Source organism: Rhinichthys klamathensis, unplaced genomic scaffold (assembly GCF_029890125.1).
Source record: "Rhinichthys klamathensis goyatoka isolate OS25496 unplaced genomic scaffold, OSU_Roscu_1.1 h1tg000050l_1, whole genome shotgun sequence".
Lineage (NCBI taxonomy): Eukaryota > Metazoa > Chordata > Actinopteri > Cypriniformes > Leuciscidae > Rhinichthys > Rhinichthys klamathensis.
In genome coordinates, this window is record NW_026606596.1 from 1,706,180 (window position 1) to 1,726,714 (window position 20,535).

The following is a 20,535-nucleotide window of genomic DNA, read 5'->3' on the forward strand; positions in this document are numbered from 1 at the left end:
TCATGTTGTTCCTGCTATCTCTTAGTTTCCCCCATTTTCTCCTGATTGTGAATACAAATACACCCTCCCCCTTATAGCACTCTGGGAAACTGAATAAAAGGCAATTGTGCCAGCAGAAAAGATGTCATCATGCAATTTCATCACACAGGAGAGTCATTCATTTTCTTGGATATTCACCTTTGAACTCTTGAGGACTTTCTCTCATAGTTTGTGTGTAGCCTATGTATGTTTGTCTGTTGTATTGACATGTGGTGCTGTGCACTGCAAAAATTATTTTATTAAACGGTATTTGTACTTAATTCTCCAGTAAAAATATCTAAACATCATCAAAATGTTACAATTACATTGTGAAAAAAGTTTGTTTTTTAGATTTAAAATTTAAAAATGATTACTCCATTGGCAGTTTGTATGCGTAAATCTAATGCTTCATACAATTTTGTTTTGAAAATTTAATTATTTATTATTTTATGGAAAAATTAAGATGTACTTCAATGAAAACAATGTACACCATGCACTGTTTAAAAGTTTGGGGTTTAAAAGATTTGTTTTTATTTTTATGGAATGAATACATTTATTCAGTGAAAGTAAAGATATATATTAAGTAGCCTAGTAAAACTATTCTCAACATTGATAATAATAAGCATTTTTCCTTGAGCACCAAATCAACATATCAGAATAAATAGTGATTAGAATGATATGTGTGTGTGTGTGTGTGTGTGTGTGTGCGTGCGCGCGCGTGTGTGTGTGTGTGTGTGTGTGTGTGTGTGTGTGTGCATATATATAATTCTAATCACTAATTAAATTACACAGTGATAAAAAGTTCCAACCAACCCCAAATGTTTTAACTGTTTACTTACAAAATTTTGCTGCTCAATTAAATTTATTTATTTAAAGCAAACTTGAGTTGCCGTTCGTAACCAATTTGACATCAGTTTCCAAGTGAAAAGAAATGGTGTATTGGAAATTAAATCGTACAAAATGTGTTTCGAGACAGATCAAATGTGAGTTTGCTAAAACATCTAATTAGCTATTTGGCGATTGGTGAACAATGAACATTATCCAATAGCATGTGTGGCCCAAGTGACATCAGCAGAATATCAAAGTCGTTTCAGGGGGAATACAATGCACCAATGAATTATTCACAAAATACATTTTGATTTCATGATGAGGATGTTTAGATATTTGTACTTGAAAACGAGACAAAAATAATGATTTCTTTGCCGTGTTTATGGTATTGTGGCAAACCTTAGAGAGAGCAAGAGCTCTGTGTCCAAAGGATGTGTTCTCCATCTGCCATTTTCCTGTTGCCTTGCACCTTCACTCAGAGCATTGGCTGACCACATCCCCACCTCCCTTCTTTTTAGCCAATTCCCTTCCACTATCTGCCTTTCCCCTCCCACCTCATCAGTCTCTCTCTTCTCTTTTCTTTCTCACACACATTATACAGCCTCGCTTGCTCACACATCCTGCTGCTGCTTCTTCTTCTCTCCTGTCTGCTAGTCTTTCCTGCTATCTAGATTTGCTCCTTTAATCTCGCTGTTTCTTCTCCTTTTGGGATGAGGGGCTGTAAGGCTGGACGGGTCTGTGCTCGGATGCTTCGCTGAGACCTGTCCGTATCTTTCTCTTTCCCTTTTCCATCCCTCTATCTCTGTCAGCTGCGAGAACTCACGTGAGTACGGCGTCGGGGAGCTCCCCCCTTTTCCCTCCTTTTCCCTTCTTGTGTCGTGGCATCATCACTTTCTTTCAACTCTCCATACGTTTTGTATGCGTTTTATCAAGCTGTGGTTGACTGTGATGAATAATTTACTGCAGAGTCTCTGGCCTCTCCCTTTCAGTCAGCTGGGCATCTCTGACACACTCATGCACAAACACACACATGAGTGAGAGGACATTATCACAAACACCCCGCCAGCCTTTCAGCTCTTATATAAAACAACAGCGCGTGTGTGAAATGAGCTGTGTGTCAATGGATGTGCACGTAAGATGAGTGTGTATAAACACAAGTAGGTGTCAGGTGTCTCCTTTGACGTGTTTGTCGGCTCTTTCCTCAATATCACCTGCTTTGCTGCCATACTGATCCGAGCCACAAAGGTGGAAAGATTCAGTTTTGTTAATGGGATTTTAAATGGATGGCTTCAAATTGAATTGTAAATTTGAGTGTGTTCAAATCATGCCACAGTGGCTTTCTGTCGCTTAGCAATGATAGGAAGTGTGTGTAGACAGAAGATGTGTGATACATCTTAATGAAGGCTTAATTAAGGCTATTCAAGAATAAAACCATAGCATTTATTGACTTAAATGGCACACCCTATTACAGTGACGTGATATTACAGGTACAGTCATAGTAATCATCCAAGCAGACAGCTATAAATAATGTAATAATGACAACACAATTTGGCAGGACTGGTGACACTCATTATCATTGTGCTTTAGTTGACATTACTAAAATACAGCCGTTGGTTTGCTGTCTGGTTTAATTTGCCTTATGGTTCCCAAAATGGAAATTATATTGCTCATACGGTTGATCTTTTTTATTTAAGTTCAAAACAATTAGCAGAGTTCTCAGATGTGATTCATTTGTCTATCAGTTCACTTTTCTCCTAACTTTGCAGCGTTATTATTTATATTGTTGTTTTATTAGCCTATAGTATAGTATGTTTGAGTATTTATTAATATTTTAAATTAGCTTTTTGTATCAGTTTTTATTTTAGTAGTACATAAGTTTTAGTCATTTTGATGTGCTTTTTAAAACGTTTGAAATAGTTCTATTTAGAATTAATTTATTTTTATTTCAATTTTAAATTTAGTAATTTATTTCAGTTAGTTGCCAAGGCACCATTAGTAATTTTCATTTATTTATTTATTTAAGTTTAAGTTTTTCATCTAATATTTATATTTATTAATCCTCTCTACTATCAACTCTGTCGGCCAATAAAGGCTGTAAGAAGCGCATGAACAAGTGAATGGCACGACTTACATTCCATTATGTGTGTGTGTGGTTGTGTGTGTGTGCGTGTGTGTGTGTGTGTGTGTGTTGAAGAGGGAAGCCAGTTACAAAGAAGATGTCAGAGGAATATCCAGCTGGCATTGACGTAATGGCTCAAGAGAAAATTAAGTAAGAGTAGACAGAGTATTCAAAGTCTCCATTAGAGTTAAAAGTAAAGTATGGCTTTGAAATCCTGTCTTTTTCTGACACAATTGGCAGTTTGGACCTGTACAAATGCGGTTGGACAATCAACAAACAAATTATGAAGCAAGCATTTCCTCCAAGGCTTTTTTTTTCAATTGATAAAACCAAATAAAATGCTTTTTCAGAATGACTTTACTTCAGGTTTGACTGTACAATTCCCCTTTATTGATACTGGGAGGTCAAACAGGTATTGTCATAGTCACAAATGGCATTTGACGTTATTTGGTTGGAGATTATGATGGATGTAAGGGCAGTGAGATGGAGCTCTGACAGATGTCTCTAGTTTAGTGTAGTGACATGAATTGCCATTGTTCGTGTGTGTGTGTGTGTGTGTGTGTTTGTTCTTGTGCTCTATCCACTGTAGGATCGCATTAAAGGCCTCACCAGTCACAAACAGCCTTTATTGTGCTATGGCTGCCTGAGTGACCATTATACCTAACCTTCCCCTTTAGGGTATTCTTATGTCTTGTTTGTGTGTGTGTACGGGAGAAAGCTTTTGACTTGCCCTGTATGTTTCGTCTGTTGGGTGTGATAAGTTTGGGATGTCGACATGTCGTTAATACGGTCAATAGAACCAGTTTAGCTCATTCAACAGTTCATAAACGCACTTAAACTTACAGCTATTTTGATGTGACATTCATAATCACAATACAAACACAAACCAGTTTCTATTTAAAAGCTTTCGCTGATTCATGTGTCTTATTGTACCTAAAATATGTGCACTCTTTGTTTTTATTCAAAAGGTAAACTTCCTGAAGTCTATTGATAATCATTCTTAGTCAGTTGTGGCAGATATTATTTTAGTTCCCTATCGGTCAGTCACTACAACGTAGGTCAGACTGACCAATAGGAATCTCGCTAGAGAGGCCAATCTACTTCGAGTGAAACTAAAACAAGCCAATGCACATTGGCATGCAATCATTTGCATCAGCTGCGCGTCCTCGTCAGCGCGGGTATTTAACAGCAGCTGTTATGATTGCACACTAGCTTTTTGCTTCGGAGCCAAACGCTTCATGGTAATCCTACAGAGTGTGAAACTTGGCAAGCCTTCGTTGGATCTCTCCTTGTTCGGTGCGGGCGTTACAGCACGGCAGCGCGAGCAGTCTTGTGTCCTCTCTCTTCTGTCTGTCTTTTTTGTTTTGTTTTTTTGAGCAAATTCAAAAAAGCTGTTTTAACAGCTGGTAAGGTGCGCAGTTCAGCGCTCAAAGGCTGTTCTCACAGCCGGTAAGACCTGCCAGCGAGAGAGAGAGACAGCGCACAGACGGGTGCACATTCCCGTCTGTGTTCGCAGTGACTGTTCCCCTGCGTGCTTCAGCACCAGTGAGAGTAGTCCCTAAAAGAGCTTACACAGATAGACAGCGTCTTTAAAAAAAAAAAAAACAAAGATGACTTTCTATCTGTGTGTTTCTGGATGCGGTCGTTACCTGGGCTCACAGGATGGTCACAAGCGCTGCCTCGTGTGTCTGGGCATTGAACACGCTGAGGCAGCGTTTGTGGATGAGTCATGTACCCATTGTGGGAAGATGACCATCGCGGAGCTACGGTCGAGACTCCTGTTCCTGCAAAGGGGCGGAGTCCCCGTGCCTCTGCCTCGTTCCAATCCTCCTCGGAGGGTTGCTTCGGGCGGGGGCACGGGTGACCTGAGGATCACGGTGAGCGCGTCTCCTTCGGGGAACCAACCCCCTAGGAGCCCTCACCCCTCTCATGCTCCGCAGCCAGTTGAGCTTCCATTGGAGAAAGCTGGACCATCCTCGAGGTGTGTACCGGTTGTCTCCTTTGGGGCTCCCAGTGACCAGATGTCGATCGCTGCATCGGAGGGTGGGTCAGACTTCTCTGCGGACGACGACTCGGCACCGCTGCCTCCTTCGGGGGTGCCAGCGGTGCCTGAGACGGACCCGGAGATGATGGCCATGCTCTCCCGGGCCGCCAACGGGGTCGGGCTCGTGTGGAATCCTCCACCGTGTCCCGAACCCTCGAGGTTGGATGATTGGTATCTCGGGGTGGCGCGCGACCCACCCCAGTGCCTTTCTTCCCGGAAGTGCATGAGGAGCTTACGGGAACGTGGATGGCACCTTTTACTGCCAGAAACCGTTCCGGTGGCTCCTCCTCCCTCACCACCCTTGATGGCGGGGCAGCTAAGGGATACACGCGCATCCCGCCAGTGGAGCGGGCCGCTGCAATGCAGCTGTGCCCTAACTCCACTCGGCGCGGAGAACCGTGTCTTCCTTCCCGGGCCTGTAGGTACTCGTCGGACCTATTCGACGAGGCTTACAAGGCCTGTGGGGAAGCTGCCTCTGCCATGCACGCCATGGCGTTGCTGCAGGTCCATCAGGCCAAGGCACTGAAGGACCTGCACGAGGGTGGTCATGATCCACAAGTTCTCCAGGAACTTCGTGCCGCAACGGACCTCGCGCTTCGTGCGACGAAGGTCACCGCGCGGTCAGTGGGTCATGCGATGTCCACCTTGGTGGTCCAGGAGCGCCATCTCTGGCTGTGTCTGGCAGACATGAGTGAGGCTGAGAAGCTCCGGTTCCTCAACTCCCCCGTGTCCCAGACCGGCCTCTTCGGCGACGCGGTCGAGAACTTCGCCCAGCAGTTCTCGGCTGTACAAAAGCAGACTGAGGCCATCAAGCATATCCTGCCGCGGCGGTCAGCTGCTGCCTCCAACCCACCGCCTGCGGCTCCTCAGTCTGCTCGTCGCCGGGGGCGTCCTCCTGCGTCTGCCCCTGCTCCCGCGCTGCAGCAGCAGCCTCCACCTAAACGGCGCCGTGGAGCCAGTCGCAGGCAGGCCGCCCCGCCCGTCCAGGCCCCCGCCAAGAAGGGTGGCAAAGCCAGAGGTAAGCGGCCCCAGGACGGGCGACCCGGAGATGGAAGGGACTGCTCTCCAGGAGACGATGACCGCATCGCTCCTTCCCCCGGAAGAGGGCCGGGTGGAAAATCCTGTGTTTCGTTTTGTTCCGCCGCTGGCCTTAAAACCAGCGGTACCCAAATTTTCAATAAAAGAGCAGTTTCTGCCATCTCTGGGTCCGAAGAGGACCCGGAGAGCAGTGGGGGGACAGAATCCTCACCACTCTCATCCGCCTCCTCTGTCGCCAGTGAGCAGCAGTGTGCAGTTCGAGAACGCCACCGAGCCGCCTCCTGCACCTCCTGCCCCGTGGAACCAGGTAAGTGCTGCACAGCACACACAGACCCTGCTACGGGCCGCCTCCCAGAGAGAGCCTCCCGAGCCACGTCCCTGTGTTCCACCTCGCTGCCCCACTCCGGGTACGCCTACAGTCCCTTTGGTCCCGCTTGCACGGTCTCTGAGAGCCTGGTTAGCGCTCCCCAGTCCGTCTCGCTGGCTCATTCGGACCATCAGGCTCGGCTTTGCGATTCAGTTCGCCCGGCGTCCCCCCAAGTTTCGGGCCATCCACTCCACTACAGTGAGAGCAGCCGATGCCCATGTCTTGCGTGCGGAGATCGCAGTCCTACTGGCGAAGGACGCGATAGAGCCGGTCCCTCCAGCCGATATGGGGTCAGGGCACTACAGTCCCTACTTCATTGTACCCAAGAAAGGTGGTGGGTTACGACCGATCTTGGATCTGCGAGTTTTGAATCGGAGCCTCCACAAGCTACCGTTCAAAATGCTCACGCAGAGACGCATTTTCGGATGCATCCGTCCCCAAGATTGGTTTGCAGCGATCGACCTGAAGGACGCGTACTTTCATGTCTCGATTCTTCCTCGACACAGGCCGTTTCTGCGCTTTGCGTTCGAGGGTCGAGCATATCAGTACAAGGTCCTGCCCTTCGGGCTGTCCCTGTCTCCCCGTGTCTTCACGAAAGTCACGGAGGGGGCCCTTGTTCCCATGAGAGAACAGGGCGTTCGCCTCCTCAACTATCTCGACGACTGGCTTATACTAGCACACTCTCGAGATCAGTTATGCGAACACAGGGACCTCGTGCTCACGCACCTCAGCCAGTTGGGCCTTCAGGTCAACTGGGAAAAGAGCAAACTCGCCCCTGTGCAGAGGATCTCTTTTCTCGGTATGGAGTTGGATTCGGTCGCACAGACAGCGCGCCTCACAGAGCAGCGCGCTCAGTCGGTGCTGAACTGCTTGAACACGTTCAAAGGCAGGACAGCGGTCCCACTGAATTTTTTTCAGAGGCTCCTGGGGCATATGGCAGCGGCAGCAGCGGTAACTCCGCTCGGCTTGCTTCATATGAGACCGCTTCAGCACTGGCTTCACGGCCGAGTCCCGAGATGGGCGTGGCATCATGGCACTCACCGGGTGGCAATCACACCGGCCTGCCGCCAGACCTTCAGCCCGTGGTCAGACCTCTCGTTCCTTCGGGCAGGAGTCCCCTTGGAACAGGTCTCCAGGCATGCTGTGGTTTTCACAGATGCCTCTGCCACCGGCTGGGGTGCCACGTACAACGGGCATGCAGTGTCAGGGGTGTGGACGGCTCCCCAACTGCATTGGCACATCAATTGCCTCGAGTTGCTAGCAGTACATCTCGCTCTGAGCCGCCTGAAAAGGCCGCTACGGGGCAGGGACGTGCTGGTCCGTACGGACAACACTGCGACCGTGGCGTACATCAACCGACAAGGTGGTCTACGCTCCCGTCGCATGTCGCAACTCGCCCGCCATCTCCTCCTCTGGAGTCAGAAGCGTCTGAGGTCGCTTCGAGCCATGTATGTCCCTGGCGTGCTCAACCGTGTGGCCGACGAGCTATCACGAGCTGTGCTTCCGGGAGAATGGCGACTCCACCCCCAGGTGGTTCAGCTGATCTGGAGAGAGTTCGGAGAGGCTCAGGTAGACCTGTTTGCCTCTTCAGAGACCTCCCACTGCCAGCTGTTTTACTCCCTGACCGAGGGAACACTCGGCACGGACGCACTGGCACACAGCTGGCCCCGGGGCCTCCGCAAATATGCGTTTCCCCCAGTGAGCCTACTTGCACAGACACTGTGCAAAGTCAGGGAGGACGAGGAGCAGGTCCTTCTGGTGGCTCCCTATTGGCCCACCCGGACTTGGTTCCCAGAACTCATGCTCCTTGGGACAGTCCCTCCCTGGCCCATTCCTCTGAGGAAGGATCTTCTGACTCAGAGACGGGGCACCCTATGGCACCCGCGTCCAGACCTCTGGAAACTCCATGTCTGGTCCCTGGACGGGACGCGGAGGTTCTAGGTGACTTACCCCCTGAGGTACTTAACACCATCACTTCAGCACAGGCGCCGTCCATGAGACGTGTTTACGCCCTGAAGTGGAACCTGTTCGTCGAGTGGTGTTCTTCTCGCCGAGAAGACCCCCGAAGATGTTCGATAGGGTCTGTGCTTTCCTTCTTGCAGCAAGGGTTGGAGCGAAGGCTGTCTCCCTCCACCCTCAAAGTACATGCTGCAGCTATTTCAGCTTATCACGACCACGTAGATGGCAAAACAGTGGGGAAGCACGACCTGGTCGTCAGGTTTCTTAGGGGGGCGAGACGATTAAATCCTCCTCGACCCCCCTCCATACTCTCTTGGGATCTTCCCCTGGTGCTTCGAGCACTTCAGGATGTTCCCTTTGAGCCTCTGCAGTCAGTAGACTTAAAGCTTCTTTCCATGAAGACTTTGCTACTGGTTGCACTGGCCTCTGTCAAGAGGGTAGGAGACCTGCACGCATTTTCGGTCGACGAATCGTGCCTAGAGTTCGGGCCGGGTGACAACCATGTGGTATTAAGACCCCGGCCTGGCTATGTGCCCAAGGTTCCTACCACTCCCTTCAAAAACCAGGTAGTGAACCTGCAAGCGCTGCCTTTGGAGGAGGCAGACCCAGCCCTGGCTTTGCTCTGTCCCGTTCGCGCTCTGCGTATGTACGTGGACAGAACTCAAAGCATCAGGACCTCAGACCAGCTCTTTGTCTGTTATGGAGGCCAGCAGAGGGGAAAGGCTGTCTCCAAGCAGAGGATGGCCCACTGGATAGTGGATGCCATCGCCTTGGCTTACCAAGCTCAAGGCGTGCCCTGCCCGCTCAGGTTGCATGCACACTCCACGAGAGGCGTTGCATCCTCCTGGGCGCTGGCACGTGGCTCCTCGCTAACAGATATCTGTAGAGCTGCGGGCTGGGCGACACCTAACACGTTCGCTAGATATTATAGCCTACGTGTAGAGCCGGTCTCCTCCCGTGTTCTCACCCTAAACGGGTAGAAGCACCGAGAGGCCCGGCTCTGTCGGCTTGCTGCACCCTACTGTGCACCCTTATTGCTCCAGAGTGAAAAACCTGTTGAGTCCTCCAAAAACCCCTCGGCCCGGACATGGCGGAGCGTCCAGGTGCCAGGCCTTTATCCGCTGAATCCTTGAGAACCGGATCTGGGCTGGGTTCCATATGTGTGACCCTACGGGGATCCCATATGTGTATATTTTCCACGGCTGCTCCTAACGGAAGCCCGTGTCTTTCCCTTGGGCTAAGTCACCCACTATCTCATATGTAGTACAGCCTTCGGGCTAGTCCATATGTATTCCCCACATAACTCCTTGAAGTAAGTGGCTTCCGCAGCGTCCTCCTTCCTAACTGAAGGGCACGCTTTCCCAGTGTTATCCAATAATCTCACTGTATGGGTTATTACGGAACAACAGTGACAGATACACTCTGTGTGTAGCCTCCTCCTATCGTCCTTCTAGGCAAGAAGGTGTAGAGGCTTGCATGGGGCGCTGGATGGGGTGCAGCAGCTGTGGCGCTTTGGTAGGGATTCCTATTGGTCAGTCTGACCTACGTTGTAGTGACTGACCGATAGGGAACGTCTCGGTTACATATGGTAACCCTCGTTCCCTGAGGGAGGGAACGGAGACGTAGGTCCCGTCGCCACATCTGCTGCCGCCCGCTGGGGCGGCCAGCTTTTTCAGGTTTGGCTCCTCAGCAAAAAACTAGTGTGCAATCATAACAGCTGCTGTTAAATACCCGCGCTGACGAGGACGCGCAGCTGATGCAAATGATTGCATGCCAATGTGCATTGGCTTGTTTTAGTTTCACTCGAAGTAGATTGGCCTCTCTAGCGAGATTCCTATTGGTCAGTCTGACCTACGTCTCCGTTCCCTCCCTCAGGGAACGAGGGTTACCATATGTAACCGAGACGTTTTCTTTGGCAGATGGCTTAAGATGTTTTTTACCCAGTCACACTATTATTTGGACTGGCAATAAATTTGTATAGCACATGCAAGTGTAAAAATGAAATATGACATACACTATTCCTACGTGATCACTCTGACTTTAAACAGAAATGTATATCACAGTATAGTGTGTATGCGTGTGTGTGTGTGTGTGTGTGTGTGTTTGTGTTTGTTTGATGTGATCAAGCGTGCTGTAAATGTGATAAAACAAGCATGACAACATGTATATCCTCAACAAAACAATCATTTTAAGCATTCTCAAGTCATCTTACTTCTCTGCTGGGTTGTAGGGGGTTTATTTTGAATCTGAACTATTCTCCAGAGATCGGAGTGTTGTGTTATTTCTGTCAGCGTAAGGGGTCTGAGGGAGAATTAGTCTTTCTTGGCTTGGTTACAGACACTATTGACTATTGTTCCTTGATTATGAAGGCGTTTCTGAGAACGAGAGAGCGAGAGATAAATGGAGGAAAGGAGGAATTAATGAAGGGTCAGGAGAACTTGAAAAAATGCTGCCACACAGTGTGAGTATACTGGTGGTGAACTATAAATGCTGAAGAAATACAGTCAGATTTAATGATCCTGTTTGTTAGCACAACTATTTTGCTAATTCAAGTCAATTGACCCCTCTTGGTTTAACATCACATGCTAACTTTGATAATGTTTCATATTATATGCTAACCCCCCCAGTCAACATAGAACCACATTTGTAACAGATTTTAATTGCATAACGTGATGCATTTTCTGTTATTCAACAGGAAAATAATTACCCATTGGAAATAGGCTGGATTGTCAAAAGCAGGTCATACATACAAAAATGAAGCCAGACCTGAATACAAGTTTGCTAAATAATATACTTTTAATAGCTTTTTGGTGATTGGTTAATACTTTTAAATAAACTAAAGAAGCCCACATGATGTCACTGGAATAGGAAATTCTCCATAGGGAAATTGATTTTTAACAATAACTTATAAATCTTTAAAGACAACCTGTGAGCTCACGAGGTTGCTAATTGATAATATCTGATTCTGTTGAAGACTTCAGCCAGCATTATTTCAACTTTTTTTTTTTTTAATAATTGTGTTTTGCAGCAGAATTTGTGGTGAAAACTCAGAAAATACCACCAATCAGAGAGTTGAAACAAGCAAAACATTCCAAAAAATCTCGATAGCTCCGTCCACTCTCGTGAAGCGCCGCAAATGACGTAATCGAGTCGGTCTCTCTACGCTCTCAAAATATGAATATTTACGCATATTTTGCAATAAACAAAGTATATCATTTGTATATAAATAATCAACATTTTTAAATGAGTTTTATGTTTCTCCATCATTTTTTATTTGATTATGCTGTTCGCAATGCTTCATGGGATTGTAGTTCTTTCTGTCACTAAAGCCGTTAAGTACAGTCTTGTATTTTTGTCCGATTTTCAAAATACTTTTTGGTTTCAAATCAAAGTTTTTAATGTTATGATTCAACTCGTAGATAATTTCCTTGGTTTATGGCTTATAACGGTTTATAAAAAAAAATACTTTTTGAAATCCCTATGGGAAAAAGGAAATTTCCGGATCCAAGGCCACTGGAAAAGTGGGCAGGCGTTGATTTTATTGTGAACGATTAGTCCATGCATGTTTTATTTTTTAAAACTGTTTTGACCTTGCAATTCTTTTATCAAGTTCATAACTCAATCTTCCGGTGAAACAACAGACTTCTCTCTGGTGATGTATACCGGACTTCTCCAATCCTTTAGTACACTTAAATCCCGCCCCTTTCTTACAATTGACTACAATAAATTAAAATGGATAGAACCAAGTCCCTGCCCAAATTTTTTTCCTTTTTTGATAATCTGTTTCACACGGATGTGTGGCACCAATTGGAATTGCATAAATAAAAATTCTTTCCCAACAGCTAGTCCCGCCCCAAACTCATGCCATTGGTTGAGCCTGAAGTTGATAAACCGGGCATGTTGAAAACGCCTGTAAGTCGTCTGTGCACATGAGGCTAGGAGAGGTGAAAAAAAATGTAACAAAATAAAGATTACACACTTAAAATCCAAAGAAAAATCTAATGCTGTTAACGCAGCATAATAATCTAATGTATCTCGTAATGTCTTTTGGTAGTGTTTTGTTATTCCATGTTTGCTCTGGTTATTTGTGAAGCATGCGTCATGGCCCACCAGAACCGCAACCCGTCTGAACTCTCAGGAGTCTGGTCCTCTACTTACTATTCAAAAAAACACTTGTTTAGTCCTGAACCACAGAACGAGGACGCTTCTGAATAATGTATACTTCTAAATTGACAAATATACTGTATAAGTGAGTTTTTCCACCGAAGCACCAGAGGCCTATCCGCAGGGTGACTCACACCCATCTGCGAAAAGCACATGTGCATTAACTTTGTTAAAACACACCACTTTACATACGGCAAGTACTTTATTAAACTCAGACGTATTTGACCTGTTTGTTGGTATTGTTTATATGCTTAAGGCATTAAGTGTTCTTTTAAGCATCTCCTCTGAAAACACACACACATAAACAGTAGTTATTTGAAGGATCAGATTATTTCTGGCCCGTCTTATGTACCCAGCTATGCAGGCATTCCCTCCAGGAATATTTCCACAGTCCAGAGAGAGAGAAGGAGAGAAGATATGGACATGTGGATCAGCTATTCATGGTCCACTGTCAGGACCAAGCCCGATTAAGAGCCCCTCTCGCGTGAACCTCTCTCCAATTTATAGAAGTTAACAACACTCCAACCCGTCTTAAGTTTGCATTGATCTTCTGTGGTTGACAGATATTTAATGACCGAATAGGAAATTCAATGTCACGCCTCTGGATTAAGCATTAACACACTTTTTTCAGGAGGTTTCATTTTATTATCTATAAAATCTCAGGCCCATTTGCCTTTTTAATATCTTGATTGTTTTTCTACATTAAGGATTTACAAATATACCCCAAAAGTCTAACGTTTGTACTTTATTTTGTCTTCCAATTCAATACAATTGTTTTAATATAATTTACATTACATTATTTTTCATAGACACAATATTTCTTTGCATTTTCTTCTGTTTTTAGTTAGAATTTAATTAATTTAATTTAATTTAATTTAATTTAATTTAATAAAAAATAGACTAAACTAAAAAAGCTTTGCAATTTAAATATGCACATACACATTTGGTCTAATGGTCTAATTTGGTCTACACAAAACATTATACACATACATTTTATTCAGTTTTTTGTCCAGTTTTTTTTTCTCCCTGATTTGTTTCTATTTTTATTTCTCTAAGGTTATTTTAAGAGAAACATCTGAGACAAATTTTATACTTAAAGTCCCCCTGTAGTCAATAATTGTATCCCTTAAAACTCTTTGTTCACCAAAATGACATAAATGGTTTTTTTCCTGTGAAAAAAATGTCTTCACGCCGCTTAAAATAGCTTGAATGTAACTCTACACCCTTACCTCATTTGTTATAAATGGATATACACTCACCGGCCACTTTATTAGGTACCCCATGCTAGTAACGGGTTGGACCCCCTTTTGCCTTCAGAACTGCCTCAATTCTTCGTGGCATAGATTCAACAAGGTGCTGGAAGCATTCCTCAGGGAGTTTGGTCCATATTGACATGATGGCATCACACAGTTGCCGCAGATTTGTCGGCTGCACATCCATGATGCGAATCTCCCGTTCCACCACATCCCAAAGATGCTCTATTGGGTTGAGATCTGGTGACTGTGGAGGCCATTTTAGTACAGTGAACTCATTGTCATGTTCAAGAAACCAATTTGAAATGATTAGTCAAGTCAAGTCAAGTCACCTTTATTTACATAGCGCTTTTTACAATACAGATTGTATCAAAGCGCTTCACAGTGATAACATGAAAACAATATAACAAAGTTTGTTTCTAAAAGAAATTAGAGCTTTGTGACATGGTGGAAGTAGCCATCAGAGGATGGGTACATGGTGGCCATAAAGGGATGGACATGGTCAGAAACAATGCTCAGGTAGGCTGTGGCATTTAAACGATGCCTAATTGGCACTAAGGGGCCTAAAGTGTGCCAGGAAAACATCCCCCACACCATTACACCACCACCACCAGCCTGCACAGTGGTAACAAGGCATGATGGTTCCATGTTCTCATTCTGTTTACGCCAAATTCTGACTCTAACATCTGAATGTCTCAACAGAAATCGAGACTCATCAGACCAGGCAACCTTTTTCCAGTCTTTAACTGTTCAATTTTGGTGAGCTCTTGCAAATTGTAGCCTCTTTTTCCTATTTGTAGTGGAGATGAGTGGTACCCGGTGGAGTCTTCTGCTGTTGTAGCCCATCCGCCTCAAGGTTGTGCGTGTTGTGGCTTCACAAATGCTTTGCTGCATACCTCGGTTGTAACGAGTGGTTATTTCAGTCACTGTTGCCCTTCTATCAGCGCGAACCAGTCTGGCCATTCTCCTCTGACCTCTGGCATCAACAAGGCATTTCCGCCCACAGAACTGCCGCTCACTGGATGTTTTTTCTTTTTCGGACCATTCTCTGTAAACCCTAGAGATGGTTGTGCGTGAAAATCCCAGTAGATTAGCAGTTTCTGAAATACTCAGACCAGCCCTTCTGGCACCAACAATCATGCCATGTTCAAAGTCACTCAAATCAACTTTCTTCCCCATACTGATGCTCGGTTTGAACTGCAGGAGATTGTCTTGACCATGTCTACATGCCTAAATGCACTGAGTTGCCGCCATGTGATTGGCTGCTTAGAAATTAAGTGTTAACGAGCAGTTGGACAGGTGTACCTAATAAAGTGGCCGGTGAGTGTATATGCTAATTAGCCCCGCCTCCACTCACTCACACCAGCTCAGAGATCCACTCGGTCAGTTTTACTGTAGTAAATGCTGCACAATGGTATTGCTCTACAACATCGGACACATAACAGTAATGAATATGATTAGCCTTTTGCTTGACTACGTTATCAAACAACTAATAATGTGTTGCTAATGTTACACAAACCATGTTCCTGTTCACCATCTCAGAGTCAGCAGCTGCCTTCTAAAAATCAGCATCCTTAGAAACGCTTTGAACAACTTAGAACGTCAGTAACATCGTAATATACTACATCATCATATACATAATTTAAATAGCCATAACCATATTAAAGCCCGCCCCCCTCTTGACGTGATTGGTTACAAGGTAGTTTGTGACATAAGAAACTCCAGCGTTTTTGAGACTGTCTTTTTTTTTTTTTACTGCAGTTTTAAGGAGAAAATACTCAGCAATGGTTTTGACTTATAAATTTGCACATGGTTTGTCTTAAAGCATATTAACACCACATAGACATATAAACAAAATTAAAAACTTGATTTTCACCACGGGGGTCTTTAAATAACTGAGCATAACAGGGGTAAGATAACTTTGAGCTTTAATAATGTCTATATTTTATAGCCTGCCCTGATATATAAAAGAGGAATCGCTGATCATTTTTTAAAAATAAATCCTCTATAGGGTGACTATCTCATTGAATGTAAGAATTAACATTAAACTTTAAACTCAAAGCTACTCTGTCATGAAGATCACAAATATACAAAAGCTTTTTCATCGCACACTGTTTATCTGTCTTTGACTTCTCTTTTACACAAGTTACAGCATGTATTCTCCCATATACAAAAAAACAAGTCCCATAGTGTAGCTAGATACTCCCAAATCTGAGTAATGACCAGTACAAGACCGTGACATAGGTAGAGCAAGATCTTTTCTTTCTCTCTGTTGAATCCCGCTCTCTCTCTTCTGCCTGCGGTATCCTGACAGCATTCTGTTGAGTCATGTTTCCTGCGGCATGAGTACTCTTCCTCTCTGCAATTGCAGCGAGATGCTGAATTACATAACTGGACACAGTAAGAGGACGGTGCCTGAAGGCTCCATCTGAGCCGAGTGGACTAGACGTGGCATCTCATTACACTTTATGTAAAGATTAATGAGTGCAGTTACCAGGAAACTTTAATTACGCTTCACTGTCTTTGCTGTATGGGAGAGCGCCATATGTTTGGTTATTACACAGATGAAGATATAATATTATGAAGATAATACTTAATTATCTCCAATTAAAATACTGCAACTTTTTCTGTTTGAGCAATTTGCACTGCAGAATGGAAATAATCCTGGTTTGCGATGGAGTTTCCCACAACGCTGTCCCATAGTTCTTGCTGTTAGTGTAAGTTACGAGTAAGCTTGAAGGAGATATGGCCAGTGCAAGAACCCCTGACAGATGATATTAGCCTGCTTTGAAGGACAGGAAATTGCAGTGGATATATGTTCAAGATTTCAGTTGGCTGCCTCTCAAGATCTGGCTGAACAAAGTTCCCTCCTTTTCAGGGCCAGTAAATTCTGGAGGCCTCTACCTGGGAGCAAGCGGACAATATTTATAATGTCGGCCCAGATCATTAACCACAAAGCTACTCTGTCACAAAGATCACAAATATACAGATTGTTTTTCATTGCACAGAGTGATTTCTCTCTCTTTCATTTTCTTTTACACAAGTTTCAGCATGTATAATTCTCCCACAAAAAAGTCCAGCTCCATTTGTTCCTGTTGTGTTGGTGCAAGTTTGGAGCAGTGGTGTCAGTTAGAGGTGTGGGACGGGTGTTATCTGAAAACCAGCCGCTGTGGGAAAAAATTGGACAGTCAATCCCTCCAGATTAATGACAGTTGATGTTTTCCATCTAATCTCCACCCGCTCTGCTGACAGATTAAACATTTCATCCACTCAGAATATTTGATACAAATAAACAATTAAATATGCAAAACTAGGTCAAATTATATAATTTGATGCATACATTTTTGTTATTTTTATATGATTTATTTTGTTTATTTATTACTGTTTTATTATTATTTTTATTTTTCATGAAAACAGGGGTATTGGAATTCATAATCCTACAATCCGGAGTCGCTCCGCCCAGCTTCAATGACATCATCTCTTATATAACCATCATACCGAGTGATTGTTTTAAGACTTTTTATGTCAGTCAGTTCACAAGCAAGCAAAAGCAGGGTTATGTCCGGAGCTAAATCAAGATTAACATTCATTTTGATGGTTTTTGTCATGTTAAAATAGTTGAAACATAAAGGGAATTTAAATAACCTCACAGAAATGAACCCCGCTGAAACACTCAAAATGATTTACTTTTACTCACTTTAAAGTGAATTTTAAAAGCAGCTCTTTCAATCTTAAAAGCTTTTTCCTTTAGAAGCAGGTGCACAGTGAACTGAACAGTTTCTTCAAGTCATTTTATATGATCATTATTGTTTATTGTTCATCAGAAGCACACACACACACACGCACGCACACACACACACACACACACACACACACACACACACACACACACACACACACACACACACACACACACACACACACACACACACACACACACACACACACACACACACACACACACACACACACACACACACAACTAACTAAAGTCAATGCACTAAAAAGCTGGCATTCAACTTAAATCCTCTCCCTTTCCCAACCCACCAAATCTGTCAGTAGGAATTGTTTTCTCTGTGATGCAATCCATGCCTTTGGGAAGATAACATTGAACGGCCAATCACAGCAGAGCTTGTGGGAGGAGCAAACGCTGTGCATTCATCCTCAGCCAATGGCGTAGCCCGGTTGACGTGGTTTGGCTTTAGCCATCCGCCCCTTCGTGACATCACAGCTGTTGCTCGGGCACGGGCAGTGAGAGTGCAGTGCACTAGGCGTAGGGACGACGAGCAGTGCATGCATTCATTTAGGGAGGGGGGCTAGAGAAAGGGAAGGGGATCTGTTGTGCTATTCAGCCACCAGGCCCTGCTGAAATCTCACAAAACTACAATGGAACCTGCCTGAGAAGCATAAACTCTGCTTTTTCGTGTAAGTGTGCTTCCTCTTTAACCCTAGTGCGTTTGCGTTTGAGTGTTGCAGTGTGCACGTGAACGGTTGTCATTGTTTTGTGCGTGTTCACTGGAGCAGAAAGAGCTGTGGCTTTGAAAGGGAAGAATGCTTTTGTTTCTGTCTCCTGTTTCACATCTGGTCAGAGTTGGTCTGAGGTTTTGGAACCTTCTAGTGCTTCACTCTGTGTCATGTTGTTCCCACCTTTACTGCCTATGATCTTACTAAGGTTTGAAGAGACCCTCATGTGGGAGAGCAGTTAGAATGTGTTTTGGGGCAAATATCATTTTTTTATAACTATAGTTTTGGATGTCTAAGTCATGAGTTTTGCATCCCATGGAATGTTTGTGGATGTCAGAAGCAGCTGTGTTTGAAAGGTGTATGTGCCATGCACACAGTGACGTGTGGGAGTGCATGTGGGATAATTTTGTAAGTGGCGGCATGATACAATTGCTGATTGTTGTTGGCTTCTTTTTTTGAACAATGACACAGTGTTTGGTTTCTCGATTGTGGCTGTATCTGGGTCAGGTTTGCTGACCGGTGGCTTGGACCATAAGATCTTGTAGATATTGTTTTATTGGAACAGGTGGAGTTATGCCAGTCAGCATTTAGAGCAAAACACTTTGTTTTGGTTGGCATGCATGTGGGTCAGTGACATAACACTCTTGTATATAGTTTTTTTAAATATAAATATTTTTAATAAAAATATATATTGTGAAGTTTATACATACTTGAATTACTTAAATAAACCCCTTTTATAATAAGACTATTTTTTTAAATGCAGCGTTAAAAGTCTTTTACATAAAAAGTCTTTTACATATATATATATATAGTGTTTAAAAAAAAAAGTTATTAAATATATTTTTAGATGGGGGATATATATATATATATATATATATCCCCCATCTAAAAATATATTTAAAAACTTTTTTTTTTAAACAATATATATATATATATATATATATATATATATATATATATATATATATATATATATATATATATATATATATATATTATTAGGATGATATAACAGTCCTGATATTCTAATTAAGAAAAAAACATAAAAGTAAAACCCTTAAGTAGTTTGGCTATTATTAGTTTACTATATGCAGTGTGTATAATAAAACTGCTTAATTGATTTTTAATATTTAAATTTTTTTGCCTGCCAAATCAAAATCATGAGGTCCAACCAAAATGCAGAAAAAACTTAAAAAGGAAATGAGGACCCCTGCAGACCCTCATGTCGTGAGCTTAGAATTATAAGGTCTCCACTTTTGGTCGAAATTGAGTTTTTGACATAATCTAATCTTATCCATTAGGTGTTTATTAATGCCTGTTTGGTGTTATTTTTGTAAAAAAAAAAAAAATTGTTAGTAGTTATTAATAAAATAAAAAGGTTCCATCTCACAAAACACCAGGTAAAAACTTTGTAAAAACTTTGATGCTCAATATCTCAGAACTACCCTAAACGGAGATAGAACTGTATAATTCTAAGCTCACGATGTGTTAGGGTCAATAAGTTACTAATGGCTGACTAACGACTAACTGACTAATGGTCATGTTAGTCGTTAGTCAACATGTTATATATATATTTTAAAAAAAGATGCTGAAAATAATAATGTGAGTACTAATGTGACGTGTATACTCGCATGTATGCAGATCAGTTTTTCAAAAGATTTTTATTAGGGCTGTCAAACGATTAATCACGATTAATCGCATCCTAAATAAAAGTTTGTGTTTACATAATATATGTGTGTGTACTGTGTATAATTATTTTGTATATAAATGCACACATGTATCAAGAAAAATGTAATTTATATATAAAATGTTTATATTTATATAAAATATACATTATATAGGCTACATTCAGTCTATATACAGTATATATACATGCAAATATTTCTTACAGTTTTTTACAATCATTTTGTTACTATTTTCAGAACCTTGATGTCATTTTTCACAACTCTAGACACAAAACTCACAACCAATGATCAAAATGCACATTTTTCAAAACTCTATACCCTTTTCTCAATTGCTTGGATACAATACACATAAAACTTAGATCATTTGTTCATTTAACAAAAATCACCTGTTCAATATGACTCAACTTAACATCACAGTACTACTATTTCAAAAGGCAATTCACACATTACATTTCAAATGAGTGTCTATTCATTTCCTTACAATGATCTAACTATCAATTGATACAACCGCTCAAAATGATAAGTAACTGTTGCATTACTCTTAATGCATAGTTGTATGGAAACAGACACACAATCTTCCATGTTTACAGTAAATC

General features: G+C 43.2%; 1 protein-coding gene across 4 annotated transcripts in view; it reads left to right on the forward strand.

The window, feature by feature from the left end:
• Positions 1-20,535, forward strand: part of trim3b (tripartite motif containing 3b) — a 43,830-nt gene that overhangs the window by 2,906 nt on the left and 20,389 nt on the right. For 2 of the 4 annotated variants that reach the window (XM_056247721.1, XM_056247724.1), the window contains exon 1: positions 18,066-18,215. The exons of 1 other annotated variant lie outside the window; for it this stretch is intronic. The gene's annotated coding sequence lies outside the window, so the exon portion shown is untranslated. Of the gene's footprint in view, positions 1-1,454; positions 1,670-18,065; positions 18,216-20,535 lie in introns of those variants that run through there. One more of the 4 variants, XM_056247722.1, reaches the window with a different exon arrangement.